This window comes from Pinus tabuliformis, chromosome 1_2, assembly GCF_031772625.1.
Source record: "Pinus tabuliformis cultivar Carrire ecotype Pingquan chromosome 1_2, CPIR1, whole genome shotgun sequence".
Taxonomy (NCBI): domain Eukaryota; kingdom Viridiplantae; phylum Streptophyta; class Pinopsida; order Pinales; family Pinaceae; genus Pinus; species Pinus tabuliformis.
Genome location: NC_142298.1, coordinates 38,448,190 through 38,463,189, shown reverse-complemented (window position 1 = coordinate 38,463,189; position 15,000 = coordinate 38,448,190). Strand labels below are relative to the sequence as shown.

General features: G+C 40.3%; 1 protein-coding gene across 2 annotated transcripts in view; it reads right to left on the bottom strand.

Moving 5' to 3' along the window:
• LOC149204295 (uncharacterized) overlaps window positions 1-15,000 on the bottom strand; it is a 453,795-nt gene that overhangs the window by 118,353 nt on the left and 320,442 nt on the right. The window lies entirely within an intron of this gene.

Here is a 15,000-nt window from a genome sequence, read left to right as displayed (position 1 = left end):
TAAAGAAATAAAAAGGAAATTGTAGAGTAAAGTATTCCTGCTGAAAATGCAGTGATGACAACAACTCTCTAATAGTATATTGTGTTTGTATATTCATCTTCCTTATGTGCTATTGTAGGGGTTGCATCCAATGGTGCATGAGAAAGAAACATAGAATGCAGAGAGATAAAACTCTATGCCTCATTTACTAAATACTAACGGAATGACAGCAGAGAATATGGGTTTCTAGACATTTATAGATCACACGAAACAGAATGGGCAAAATCTGTTATATTCAAAAGTGTTCTTCGTGACATTCATTGACAGACTTCTTCTTTTGAGGCTCTTAGTGATACCATACCTACTTGTGCAATCAACTATCACACAGGTATTTATCTTTCGTCTATTTAAATCGTAGGTGATGGATAGGTGGTTTCCCATGATGCTGCTTAACATCACATCAAATGGTACTTCAAATTTCATGCTATACTACTTGCGTGATCTTTCTTAAATGTTTTGTTCATGTTGAGATGTTTAGTCTTGCATACAATTCCATCATATGAGACATTTCTTACATGGCTGCAACTGAACGACATCATTGGTTGCAATTTGTAACATCTCTGTAAATTAGAATTTGTAGAACAATTGCCAACTAGGTTCTTGAATATTCGAATTTCATATAATATTAGAACTGTTACGTGCACAAAAGTTGAATTGAGTGTCTAGAACAATGTTGCAGGAAACATGGTACAGAGGTCCGTTTCCATACGGAAACTGGTACGGAACGCAGAAACGCATTTGGTACGGCCGTGAAACGCGTTTCCGGCCGTACTGCCACATTTCCCAAAATGGAAACGTGGCCCGTACGGCCAGAAACGCGTTTCACGGCCGTACGACCCACGTTTCCTCATTAACTTGTGTTTTTTTTATTTTTTATTTTTTTAAATTTATTTTTAGGGTATGTTAGTGACTTCTAGTTGTTTCTAGATGCGTGTCTAAAGTTATAAAAGTGAATTTTTGCCCTAGTGTTGATATGCAGTTCATCAGTGAGTTTGAGGCATATGCAGTTCATGGTATTGTTTAAGAATAAAGTGATATTCTCCTTTATTTTTCATTTTCATCCTTTTACTTAAATTTTTAACATTACCATGAAATGACTCAGGATGTTTGAGAGTGGTTTCGCCCTCATTGGATTTCATATGGAGAAAGTAGAATTTTATATCTCACTCAAAATCCAGCAGAGTTATCTGTTTTTCAAGATTTCAGGATTGGAGGGATTGCAATGTTTCCATTGGATTTTATCATGTACTAGGGTATGGAACTTGTATTTAATCAAGAGAACCAAGCCCTCTATGCAGGGGAAACTCCCAATAATCAAGATCATGTAGGGTACTAGGATATGAAACTTGTATTTAATCAAGAGCACTAAGGTCGTTCGACTATGTAGGAGGAGACTCCCAATACAACAGTGGTCCTTCTAAAGTATGGGATGTGGATGCAGAAAATCCTGATTTGGATCTCTCTCTTGCAGCCTTATAGTCTTTATTGTACTTGCAGCCTCATATATTAATATAAATAAAGGCTGATTTTGAGATTTGGATATATAATAAAGGTTGCTTTTGGATATTCCGATATTTTTATTTTCATTATGTGAGCATTCATGAGTAAATGTGACGTAAATTAAATCTTAATGTTTAAATGTAATAAATTATAATGTATCATTTATGCTTTATGATTGCACACACACACACATATATATATTTTCAATATATATATATATATATATATATTTGTGTTTCCCCATTTCCAAAATTTCGAGAGGTCGCGTTTCGTATCGCTTCCCATTTCGGAAACTCGTACCCGTTTCCCCATTTCGTACAACCTAGGTCTAGAAGTGACTCAGGAGACAACTGAGACCTCTAATTAAAATTCATGGTTATCATGTATGAAACTATGCAGAGAAGAAAACAGCAAAGACAAAAGGAGCACATAGTAAAGCTGAGATGTTCCCATGAAAAGAGTATAATTGATTTTCATGAAAATGTAACATCAAAGAAAACTGTAAAATTCTATAAACACTATAAGAGTGGAGGCAGTATGTGGGCCAATGTCTTGATAAGGCCTTGTGAGGTCAAGTCGCATTAAAACAATGTTACACTGAGTTTCTAGGACGGGTAAACACGAGAGCGAGGATACGCACAAGGGGGGTGTATATAAGCAACCCCAAAATTTAGGGAAATTTCGGGGAAATGAGGGCACATTAGAGTCATAAAAATATAAAATTATTAAAAAAATAATACATAAAAATAAAAAATAAAATTCCAACAATATGTCAATAACTAAATTATTAAATAGTAAATCTTAATAATTATGAAATGTACATCTAATATGATCATCATTTCGTATTAGAGTATTATGAATCATAATTATCATTTGACATTTCTACAATTACAATGTAAAATTGTAAATCTAAAAGTAAATTACTAAATTGAATCGATCATTTGACATTATGCAATGTTCCATCTAAATTCATCATTTGGCAATGCGCATTAATATTATGCAAGGTAAATCTAAATTAAATCAATCATTTGACATTTGAAATTACACAATGCACATCGAAAGTAAAGTCATCATATGATAATGACATTATGTTGAAGTTTAAAATAACCATAGAATACTAAACTAAAAGTAAACATAGAAAGCAGTGAAATACTAGTAAATTTCTCAAAAAGTACTAAATAATAAATCGCAACTCCAATCTAGTGGCTCCAAGTAACAAAATGAAGATCGCGGCTCCAATCTGACAACTGCAATTCACAAAATGAAAATCGTAGCTCCAAATGTCTCAGGTCCCCGGTCAATGGTAAATTTGAATCATAGCAAATTGCAAATGGAAAATGTCGAGCAGCAGTGGCAGGAAAATGATAAAATCTTGGGTGGCAAGGTAAAATGTCGAGCAACAGCAGAAGGAAAATGTCGGGCGGCAAGGTAAAATTGTAGGGTTAATGAGAAATGTGAATGATTATGTTTTAAAGTTTTAATTTATCCTTTAATTTTTATTTTCATTTTTTAATTATATTAAAATTTGTAATTTTTTATGTTTTTAATTGTTATTAGCAAAAAAATTTGGGGGGACGTTTTAATTTTTTATGTTTTTAATTGTTATTAGCAAAAAAAATTGGGGGGATGCTTTTCGTCACTAGAAAATGTCCCCCCAGAGTTTCCCCGAGTTTCCCCAAAAAAGGGGACATGGGGAAACGTTTCCCCAGGAGTTTCCCCGTCTTGGGAGCGTGGGGGAGCGAGGAAGCGCAGCGCATCCCCCACCCTAGGGGGGGGATGCTTTTCGTCACTAGAAAAAGTCCCCCAAAAGTTTCCCCAAGTTTCCCCAAAAAAGGCGACATGGGGAAACGTTTCCCCATGAGTTTCCTGTAAAAAATCTCTGTTTTCCCACCCCGGTTTTCAGTTTCTCCTTATTTCTCCCATGTAGTTAAATGCCCATTCCCATAACCATACATTTAACAGACTGAAAAAAATAAATATTGCTGAAAACACAAATTCTGGAAATTTTTCAGAATGCTGAAAATTGCAGAATTAAAAATCAGCAATCAAAAACAGCCATTAAAACACATTAAAACACTGATATTTTTGGTCAAGTTGACCCTGGAAAAACCCCCTACAACTCTTGGGGAAAACCAGTTTGAGAGCTCTTCTTTATTTCTGAAAATTGCCTTTTTACAGTGAGAATTATTCAGCAAAAAAATCAGCAAGCAAATTTACAATTTATCTCATTTTCCGTGCCTCACAGCAATCTGGAAATTACAGCAAACAGGACAGCAATAAATGTTGTACGGCCTCCGTTTTGTGTGCAGAAAAATCAGCAAACTGCTCTTCGATTTTTGTGCAAAAATCTGCCTTTCACTATGTGCTGAATCAGCTGTACAAATCTGCTCAACTGCTGCCTTGGAATGTGTGCCAAGCTGCTGTCTCCTTCTCCTCCCTGCTCAGAAATCTCTCTTGCTCTCTTGCTCTCCTTCTCCCAATCTGCTCATGAAAGAATGAATGACCTTTTCCTCCTTTAATATAACTCCAAGTGACTTTTGAGTGATCCAAGTGACTTTTAGGTGATCTCTAAATCCAATGGCTGAAATAGATTTAGATCAATGGCTGAAATAGATTTAGATCAATGGCTGAGATTAAATGCTCATTTAAATCTCACTTTCTATTTTTTAATTCACCCCACTTTAATAAAGACCCACTTAGTCATTTATTTCCAAAGTCACTTTTCCTTTCTAATTTTTCATTGACTTTATAAAAGTTACTTTAAAATTAGACTTAGTAACTTTATCACTTAAAGTCACTTTTAAATTAGATTTAACTTTATAAAATTATAAAGTCACTTTAGGAGAAAAATTAAATTCTTTTGGACACTTTTCCCTAGGCCAAAGATCAAAGCCTAAGAGAACCACCTGTCCTCCGGTACCAAATTTCAACACTCCCTCTTACCGAGGAAGGTGTTCCTCACCACACCCATCTTGTCCCTGAAGTAGACATGCTTGCCCCGTGGTAAGGCTTTGGTAAGGATATCTGCAACCTGCTCATCGGTGGAAATATACTCAAGCTTCACAGCTCCTTCTGAACATAGTCTCTGATGAAATGATATCTGATCCCGATATGCTTTGACCTGTCATGAAATACTGGATTCTCCGTGGGTTTAATGCAACTCTGATTATCACAGTAAATCACTGAAGGTCTCAACGGCTGACCAAATAAGCCAAACAACATCTTGCGAAGCCAGATAGCCTCACAACTAGCTAGATTGGCTGCCATATACTCTGCTTCCGCTGAACTCAGTGCTACGGACTGCTGCTTCCGGCTGAACCATGACACTACTGTTGAACCCAACCCAAAACAACACCCTGAAGTGCTCTTCCTATCAGAAGCACAACCTGCCCAATCAGAATCAGTGTACCCTGCCAATCTCACTCCATCTCCCTGCCTGTAGTCCAGACCATAATCCACTGTCCCCTGCAAGTATGCATCTATCCTGGAGTACCAAGCTCTGGGAGCTTGCTTCAGGCCATAAAGGGCCTTCTTCAATTTGCACACATGGGACTCCTTCCCATGCACCTCAAAGCCCTGTGGCTGCTCAATGTACACCTCCTCCTGTATGAAGCCATTGAGAAATGCGGTCTTCACATCCATCTGGTGGATCTTCCAACCCATCTCTGCTGCTATCGATATAATGGAGGGGATCGAAGTATATCGAGCCACGGGAGCGAAGGTCTCCTCATAATCAACTCCCTCTACCTGGGAGAACCCTCTAGCCACAAACCTCGCTTTGAATTTCTCAATGCTGCCATCTGCAGCATGCTTTACCTTGTAAAGCCATCTGGAAGTAACCACGGATTTGCCCTCAGGCCTCGGCACCACCTCCCAAACATCATTCTTCATGATAGAAGAATACTCCTCCTGCATGGCCTCTCTCCAGACCTGCTGGCTAGCTGCCTCCTCATAGCTAGAAGGCTCAGAGTCAAGGATGCTGGTAACCATCGCCATATAACTACAAAACCTCTCAGGTGGTCTACTCTCTCTGACCGGCCTCTTCGGCTCAGCAACAGATGTGGCATCTCTCAAGGTGTCCTGAAGCCACTTGGGCTTCCTCTTCCCTGAGCGCACTTCTCCCACTGGAGAATGAAACTCCTCCTCATCATCATCATCAGTAGCCTGAACTCCTGATTGTCTGTCTGTTGTCCTCCTGCCTGCACCTGAACCTGTAGAAGCTGAGGTACCATGTGAACTGTCCATCAGTGGACTCCCTAGTGAACTTCTCTGTGAATTGCTCTGCATGCTGCCCGGAGCACCACCCCTCTGGCTCGGCGAGCCACTGCACACTGATGGACCTGACATCCTCATCGATGTACCTCCGGATCCTCCTGATCCCTGCCCACTGGATCCCTGCGACTGACTCAACTGCTGCTGAGGGTCTGGCTGATCCAGATACTCTAACTCCCGTGACCTCCTAAAGGCCCTGTCCTCCTCGAACTTCACATCCCGTCTGACAACAACTCTCCTCTGTGCAGGAATGTAAATCCGAAAGGCCTTTGAGGTCTCATTGTAGCCCACAAAGATACCCTTCTCTGCGGTGGGCTCTAGTTTGGTCCTCTTCTCCTTGGGTATATAGGAGTATGTTATGCATCCAAAGATATGAAGATGACCAATATCAGGCTTCTTCCCAGAGAAAGCCTCCTCCGGAGTCATGTACCCCAAGGCACGACGCGGACTCCTGTTCTGTAAGTAAACAGCTGTGTTGCAGGCTTCTGCCCACAAGAACAATGGCAACCCCTGATCATGTAACATGGCTTTGGCAGCCCCTATGATGGATCTGTTCTTCCTCTCTGCAACTCCGTTCTGCTGGGGGTTGTAAGGAATAGTGAACTCCCTCCTAATGCCTGCCTCCGCACAATAGTCAACAAACTCTCCAAGGGTGTACTCTCCTCCACTGTCCGACCTCAAGGACTTGATCTTTCGACCTGTCTGAGTCTCCATAAGAGCTCTGAACTCCTGAAACCGCTTGAAGACCTCACTCTTGGTCTTCAAAAAATAAATCCAGGTCCTCCTGGAGTGATCATCAATGAATAACACATAGTACTCATATCCACTCAAGGAAACATGAGACATCCGACCGCTCACATCGGAATGAATCAAATCAAGTATCCCCGTCGCTCTGCTGTCACTGCTGGGAAAAGGGGATTTGGCAAACTTGCCCATCGCACAACCTCTGAAAGTATCAAAGTGGTCAGTACTGAAATCTGGCACACCTGTAGTGATCTCTCGCAATGTCCTCAAGGCTCCATGATACATATCTCCCATCCTGCGGTGCCAAATCTCACACAGCTCAGAACTGCTAGCTCTGCTGTTGGTACTACTGCTCAATGCCAAAAGGGGCTGGAATGCAAACTTGTACACCTTTGCATGGCGTACACCTATCACTCTAGCTGAATCAGCTGGAGTGCCCCTGGGATACATCAACACCTGTCCTCCCCTGAACAGTACCTCATATCCTCTGTCCTCCAAAGCTGAGACGGATATGAGGTTCTTCCTCATCCCTGGCACATAAAGAACCTTTGACACCTTCAAGGGAGGTTTGGACTCCCTCTGAAATGTCACTGTCCCCACCCCGACTGCTCTAACAACTCTGTCATCACCGAGTACTACCTCAATATCAGTGCCACTCTCTGAAAGCTCTGAGAAGTACTCACGGACTCCTGTCATGTGACGTGAAGCCCCACTATCCACATACCAGATACCTGAAGATGCTCCGCTAATCGAGGGAAAAGCATGCTCCCTCTGAACCTGTGTGGCAGGTGATCCTGCACTAGAGGACTCACACGTAGTGAACGCAAACTCCCGGTCAAAACGACCTGCAAAGTCCTCAATCTCTGCTGAAGCTGCCACGTCCTGGTTCTTCCCCTTCTTCTTCTTCTTCTCCGGACACACAACTGCATAGTGTCCCATCTTTTGACAATTCCAACACTTCACCTTGGAATAGTCCTTCTGTGTGTTCCCCTGTTTACCTTTACCTTTGCCTTTGCCCCCACCACTGCTTGTGGAAGCCTGCTTCTTCCCTTTGCCTTTCTTGCCTCCTGCCACCAATGCTATGTCCTCATCCTGCTCAACTGGCTTGGCTGCCCCAAGCTGTCCTTTCCTGATCTCTGTCTGAATACAATCATCCCAAAACCTCTCCCATGTGGGAAGGGTCTCACGTGCACAAACCCCATCAGCAAAGTTCAACCATGAACGGGGGAGGCCATTCACTGCAATCCGCACCAACTCAGTGGGTGGAATGGCCTCTCCAATCGCTGCCAACTCATCTCTCACAGTGGTAATCTTTGTGAGATATCCAGTTGCACTATCATTCCCCATCTTAATGTTCTTCAGCTTCTCCTTCAGGACCATCTTCCGGTTCTCATTGGTACTCTGGTAGAGATTGGACAATACTGTCCACATCTCATGGGCATTGCTCTTTCCTCTCACATGAGGAATGCAATGGTCTTTGATTCCGTCTAGAATCAGCCTCTTACCCTTATTGTTCTTCTTTTTATACTCAGCCAACTGAGTAACATCAGTGGGCACAACAACAGGGTTTTGTGCGGTATGCATCATGATATCCCAGACTTCTGCCTCCTCAAAGATACTCTGCATTCTCTCCTTCCAAACGCTGTAATTTATATGCCCATCCAGCCTATCCTCCACCCTCAATCCCAATGACATCCTGCTGTCCTAAAACTGAAAAATAACACTGCTGTAGTAAAGATAAAACTGTTGTTTATGAAAAAATCAGCTTGCTGGAATTTTCTGAGTGAAAAATCAGCAACTGTAATTTTTCCTTTTGCTGTCCCAAACTGCCCTTCAGCACTCAAGCTCTGATACCATGTAAAAAATCTCTGCTTTCCCACCCCGGTTTTCAGTTTCTCCTTATTTCTCCCATGTAGTTAAATGCCCATTCCCATAACCATACATTTAACAGACTGAAAAAAATAAATATTGCTGAAAACACAAATTCTGGAAATTTTTCAGAATGCTGGAAATTGCAGAATTAAAAATCAGCAATCAAAAACAGCGATTAAAACACATTAAAACCTGATATTTTTGGTCAACTTGACCCTGGAAAAACCCCCTACAACTCTTGGGGAAAACCAGTTTGAGAGCTCTTCTTTATTTCTGAAAATTGTCTTTTTACAGTGAGAATTATTCAGCAAAAAAATCAGCAAGCAAATTTACAACTTATCTCCTTCCCGTGCCTCACAGCAATCTGGAAATTACAGCAAACAGGATAGCAATAAATGCTGTACGGCCTCCGTTTTGTGTGCAGAAAAATCAGCAAACTGCTCCTCGATTTTTGTGCAAAAATCTGCCTTTCACTATGTGTTGAATTAGCTGTACAAATCTGCTCAACTGCTGCCTTGGAATGTGTGCCAAGTTGCTGTCTCCTTCTCCTCCCTGCTCAGAAATCTCTCTTGCTCTCTTGCTCTCCTTCTCCCAATCTGCTCATGAAAGAATGAATGACCTTTTCCTCCTTTTCCTCCTTTAATATAACTCCAAGTGACTTTTGGGTGATCCAAGTGACTTTTGGGTGATCTCTAAATCCAATGGCTGAAATAGATTTAGATCAATGGCTGAGATTACATGCTCATTTAAATCTCACTTTCTATTTTTTAATTCACCCCACTTTAATAAAGACCCACTTAGTCATTTATTTCCAAAGTCACTTTTCCTTTCTAATTTTTCATTGACTTTATAAAAGTTACTTTAAAATTAGACTTAGTAACTTTATCACTTAAAGTCACTTTTAAATTAGATTTAACTTTATAAAATTATAAAGTCACTTTAGGAGAAAAATTAAATTCTTTTGGACACTTTTCCCTAGGCCAAAGATCAAAGCCTAAGGGAACCACCTGTCCTCCGGTACCAAATTTCAACATTTCCCCGTCTTGGGAGCGTGGGGGAGCGAGGAAGCACATCCCCCACCCTGGGGGCCACGTCTCCGTGGAACACTGCATTAAAATAATTTTAAAACAGTGTTGTCAGACTTGGTCAAGTTTGACCAGTTTTTGGCCCTGTTACCACCCAAATTAGCAGATCCTGTCAAGGTCTTCACAAGACGTTAAGGTGGCACTACACAAAACAAGTGCTCACTATCACCTTGGCACAAGTCTCCACCTTTCAAACCCAACTCCTACTAAAAGTAAATGGGAGGATTCCCTATAAATATGCTCAACCAAAGAATTAAAAACTAGTGCCTAAGTATCGAATCTAGGATGAAGATAGGATTTGATTATGTTTTATCACCAAACTGGAAATGGAATATGACTGCAGAAGAACACAGACTAGCAAGTGAATTGACACTCAAACTACAAAAAATAGCTCTTAGAATGGTACAAAATTGAGCATTAGGAACTTTTACCAATTTGAAATAAATACCTTGCAGTAGACCTTGGTAAATGGCTGTAAATTATGAAGTAACTCACTGTTCTACATCTACATATATGAAAAACAAGCAGAAAATGCAGAAAGCAGCAAGCCAAATGCCATTTTGCAGCCACCCACAAGCATAGAAAGGCTAATAAAAGCCTGATTTATGGGTGGGAAAGCCAGGAGTATGAATAGAAAACAGCAAAACTAACCCATCACTAAAAACATGAGTAATAATAATGATACTGAAATATGGAAATTATTTACTCAATGAAGGGGTCAAATCCCATACTTGTTTTATGCATATTTTTAATTTCTAGCAAGCTGGAAATTGTTTATCACTAATAAAATTTGAAAAAGTATAACTCAGAAGTGAAAAACAAACAAGAGTTTATAAGTACATACCTTTTAGATCAAACACTTGAGTAAGGGTTCCACTTACCACCCAAATGTTGCTACCATAAATTGTATGGCAGATCTGCAAAACCCTTGGATGGCCCCTTGAAATACTTTTAGATTTCTTTCCTTACACAACATTGTTGATAAGAGTAGCTCAGGCAAGTACTTCTGCACAGGACTAAGGGTCTAAGCATGTGGAAGTTGCCTGATTGATGTTGATGCTTGCAGCTCGAGAGTACTTTTGCACATGCCTAAGTGTTTGGGCATTTACAAGTTGCCCAATAGACCCTTAGACCTTAGTAATAATTTATTAATTAAGGTAATTATTTTATAAGATATAAGTGAGTTAATCTAACCTCAATTGTTGATATCAAGTGTGGTGAAACTTAATCTTGGCTGTCAATCACTTTGGATATTAGGGTTATGGATTCAATCATAACTCAAGCTTATAAAAGAAGGGATAGGCCAAAGGAGAAGACACGCCATATGGCACAAGACAAGGAAAGGCATCTCAGTGACAGGGTGAGAGAAGAATCTCCAGTCAAGTGTGTTGAGTCTGAGGAAGGTGCAAAGGAGGCAGCAAGGAGATCCAAACAACCAAGTTTAAGGCTCGATTAGCTGGATCAAATCTAGTTGTTGTATGCATTTTTTCCTAGACTGGGCCATTATCGTAGTAAGCGAGCGCAAGTAGATTAGGAGATCAATATTAATGATGAACTGTTGATTGAGCATAATTTGTGTGTTTGTCTATGTATGAGATTGCTTAAATGCTTCCACCGATTATTATTGTTAATACCTTAGTTGTGCTTTTATTCAGTGGATGTAATGTGCTAGGAATAAATTGGCATATTGCTAGAGTAAGAGAATCGAACATGGTATTAGAGTGTAAACACTAAGAAACTAGTCTCACAAACTTTCAGGTGCCAGGATCGTACAAGTATCATAGAAGCTAGGTTTGATTGTGATCGTACAAGGCATAAAGGCCGTATGTCGTGCAATGGTGAAGGAAATTTTTTTGCTAAAAGAATCTGTACAGTCTAGCTGAAAAGAAACAAAATTCTGCAACCAAGATAAAGTTTTACTTTCTTTTTTAAAGGTAGGTCATGTGGGTCATCGATAGGTCTTTCAATGACCTAGTTGCCATAAGCACTAGAGACAGCCATTGATAGAGGTCATTTGTGGCCAGAAAACCTAACCAGCAAGGTAGACCAATAGGTAGGTACACAATAGGTTGAGAGTGGCACAATAGGGATGTGACAGCAATGACTGGAAAACACAAGCATAACAAAATGTTGGGGTCAGGTGGCAACAAGTTTGTGGGTTAGCCTACAAGCAGCAGAGGCAAAGAAGATGGTGTCACATTGGTCGCAGGTTGCACGGGTGTGGATGTCAGGGAGCCAAGAGAAGGTTGTTAGGGTTGCGACAAAGCAAGAGATGTGGGCTAAGGAGGAGAGGTGGCATAGGGCTGGATGAGTAAGGTCACAGAGTTAGGTCAATTCAAGTAGTGAAAGAAGCCAGTTAACAAAGTCGAGCCACCACTGAAGTGTATCAAATCAAGCCAATAGCAAGTTAGCAAGGGATGGCAATGGGAGCAAGAACAACTAACAAAGGATATTGCCAAGAACAATCTACAAGTGTGCAAAAAAGGGCCACAGAGTGTTGTTGGGCGGGGTAAGAGACAGGGCATGCACAAGAAGTTCATGGAGTCGTGGGAGTAAGGGAAAAGCTCGATTAGTGCATGACAACTCCATCAATTGGTCGTGGTAGTAGATAGTGTAGTGTCGCAATATCAATAACAATAGTTGGCTATGTGAGAAAGCGGTGACCCAATTCCTACTACAGCAAACTGATGATATTTCTCCTATTTGTTAAATTATTTGCAGTTTTCTATGGCAAATATTGAAATACATATAGTGCAACCTACACAAAATAAAATACTGTAGAAACTAAATATTGCACTCTAAGTTGCACGAAGCGTTGAAACCTTTCGGAGTTTCCGAAACAGGTACATTTAGAAATGTCACCTCCTGAAAATGGAAACGTCGTCCGAAACATCATATATGTTTATATATATAAAAATAAATTTATACATAAGTGAATAACACAATATCTTGCAAGAAAAAAAGGGAATAAGACCCATACATGACAATTTAGAAGGAAAACCAAGTCTATATTAACCCTCATATATGATTACATTATGGTTGAGTTTCAATCGAGTTTTGGAGTTTCGGGTATGGGTACGTCTCGAAAAATCGGGTTCTTAGAAGTTTCGTGGAACATAGACAGCGCTGGAGAGAAATAAACACACACATATACACTGTTGTTGTCAGGCCAGGAGGTAACTCCTCAAATGAAATCTGTTTATTCATTTAGATTGCTCATAGTTACATACATGAGGGAGTGACTCTTCGGTTTCATCTCCCAATGGCTCTTCCTTTTCCATTATTTATTATTTACATTATTTACAACTATTCACCCAATCCCCGTGATTAGGTGTCAACATTCCCCTCCTTAATCTGAAGGGATGTTGGTGAGTCCAAGCATCATTTTGAATCTTTCAGGCTTTTCTCTTGCAAGTGCTTTGGTGAAGTGTCTGTAATCTGCTCATTAGTGGAACAATAGCATAGATGGATTGTCTTGGCCTCAACATGATGTCGAATCAGATGGTGTTTTGTATTGATGTGCTTCGTTTGATCATGGAAGTTTGGATTCTTGGCCAACTTTATTGCAAAGGTGTTTTCAATCATGAGTGGAGTCGAATGTACTTGTTTCACCTGCAAATCTTCCAAGATTTTCCTGAGCCACACAATTTTTTTTGTTGCCTCAGCCACTGCCACATATTCTGCCTCTGTTGTGGAATCTGCTGGAACTAATTGTTTGTGTGATCTGCAGGAGACAGCTCCTAATCCAAGACTCATAGCATAACCAAAAGTAGACACCCCAGTTTCCTGTCTCCATCAAAGTCTCAATCAGAGTATCCAATCAAGCTGAAGTTGCCCACCTGTGTATACTTGAGTCTAAAGTCTTTAGTTCTCTTCAGGTACTTTAGAACTCTTTTGCAGCAAACCAATGTCTCTCACAAGGCTTTTGCATAAACCTGGAGAGGATTCCAACAACAAACGAAATGTCTGGTCTGGTAGTAGTCAGGTAGTTGAGACTTCCTACAAGCTGTCTATACTTTGTTGCATCCTCAAATTCTTTTCCTTCAATGGATGTGAGCTTTAAGTTTTGTTCCATTGGAGTAGTTAGAGGATTGCATTCAGCCATGCCAAACATGTTCAACAGATCTCCAATGTACTTCTTTTGAGAAAGGAATATAGACTTCGAATGTTGAGTTACTTCAATACCAAGATAGTAATGAACATAGCCCAAATCAATCATTTCAAAACCTTTCCTAAATTCCTTCTTTATGGATGCAATGTAGCTCTCATTGTTCCCTATCATCAAAACATCATCTACATACACAACAAGATATACAATTGTTTTGCCAACTTTCTTGACAAACAAAGTTGCATCATCAAGATCATAATGTTTGAAATTGAGTTTTAGAAGATGCTCAGTTAATTTTTCATACCAGGCTCGCGGTGCTTGCTTGAGGCCATACAAGGATTTCACAAGTTTGCATACTTTATGTTCATGTCCTTTCATAGCAAATCCTTCAGGTTGGGACATAAAGACATTCTATTTTAAATCTCCATTCAAGAAAGCAGTTTTTACATCCATTTGATGGACTTTCCAACCGTTCTGAGCTGTTAGGGCAAAGAGTGTCCGGATGGTAGCCCATTTTGCTGTGGGGGCAAAAGTTTCCTCATAATCGACCCCTTCCTTCTATGCAAACCTTTTGCCACAAGCCTGGCTTTGTGCTTGTCAAGTGAGCCATCAACTTTATACTTGTTCTTGTACACCCACTTGCAACCAATTGGTTTGGTTCCCAATGGAGGATCAACCAGCTTCCATGTGCCATTCTTTATCAAGGCATCATGCTCCTTTTGCATCACTTTTTTCCATTCATCATGAGAAGCAGCTTCGTTGAAGGAAGTCGGTTCAAAATTTGCAGACAAATTCAATTCACAATCATAAGAAACATCCATATTAACAAGTGAATCAGAGTTATCTACATCACCTCCATTTTGCTTGGTTGAATTTCTTGTTCCTGTCTTTCCAACCTCATCAGGATGAACACTTTCAAGTGTCTTTGTCAACCACTTTGGGGGACCTTTCTGAGATGGTCCAGGCTGCTCAGTTGATTGAGTTGGGACTGAATAAAGATTGAGTCTCCCAATTATGTCAATCACATCACTCAAAGTATCATCAGTGGTTGGAGTTTCATGCAGGGGAGAGAGTGCTTCAGAAGAAGATTCCACAGGTTGATCCAGTATAGGAATCCCCCCTTCAAGATGTGGAGTCTGATTATCAAATTCTTGAAATGATTTTGCATTTGCAAATCTATCCAAGTGATCAAGTTGTCGCTCAACAACATTGCCAGCTTTGGATGATTCAAGAAAGATTACATCTCTAGATACAACAAACTTTTTATTAACTTCATCATAGAGACGGTATGCTTTGAAGGTGTTTGAATACCCCAAAAAGATACACTTACGACTCCTTGCACCAAGTTTGTTTCTATGTACCTTTGGTATCAAGGCATAA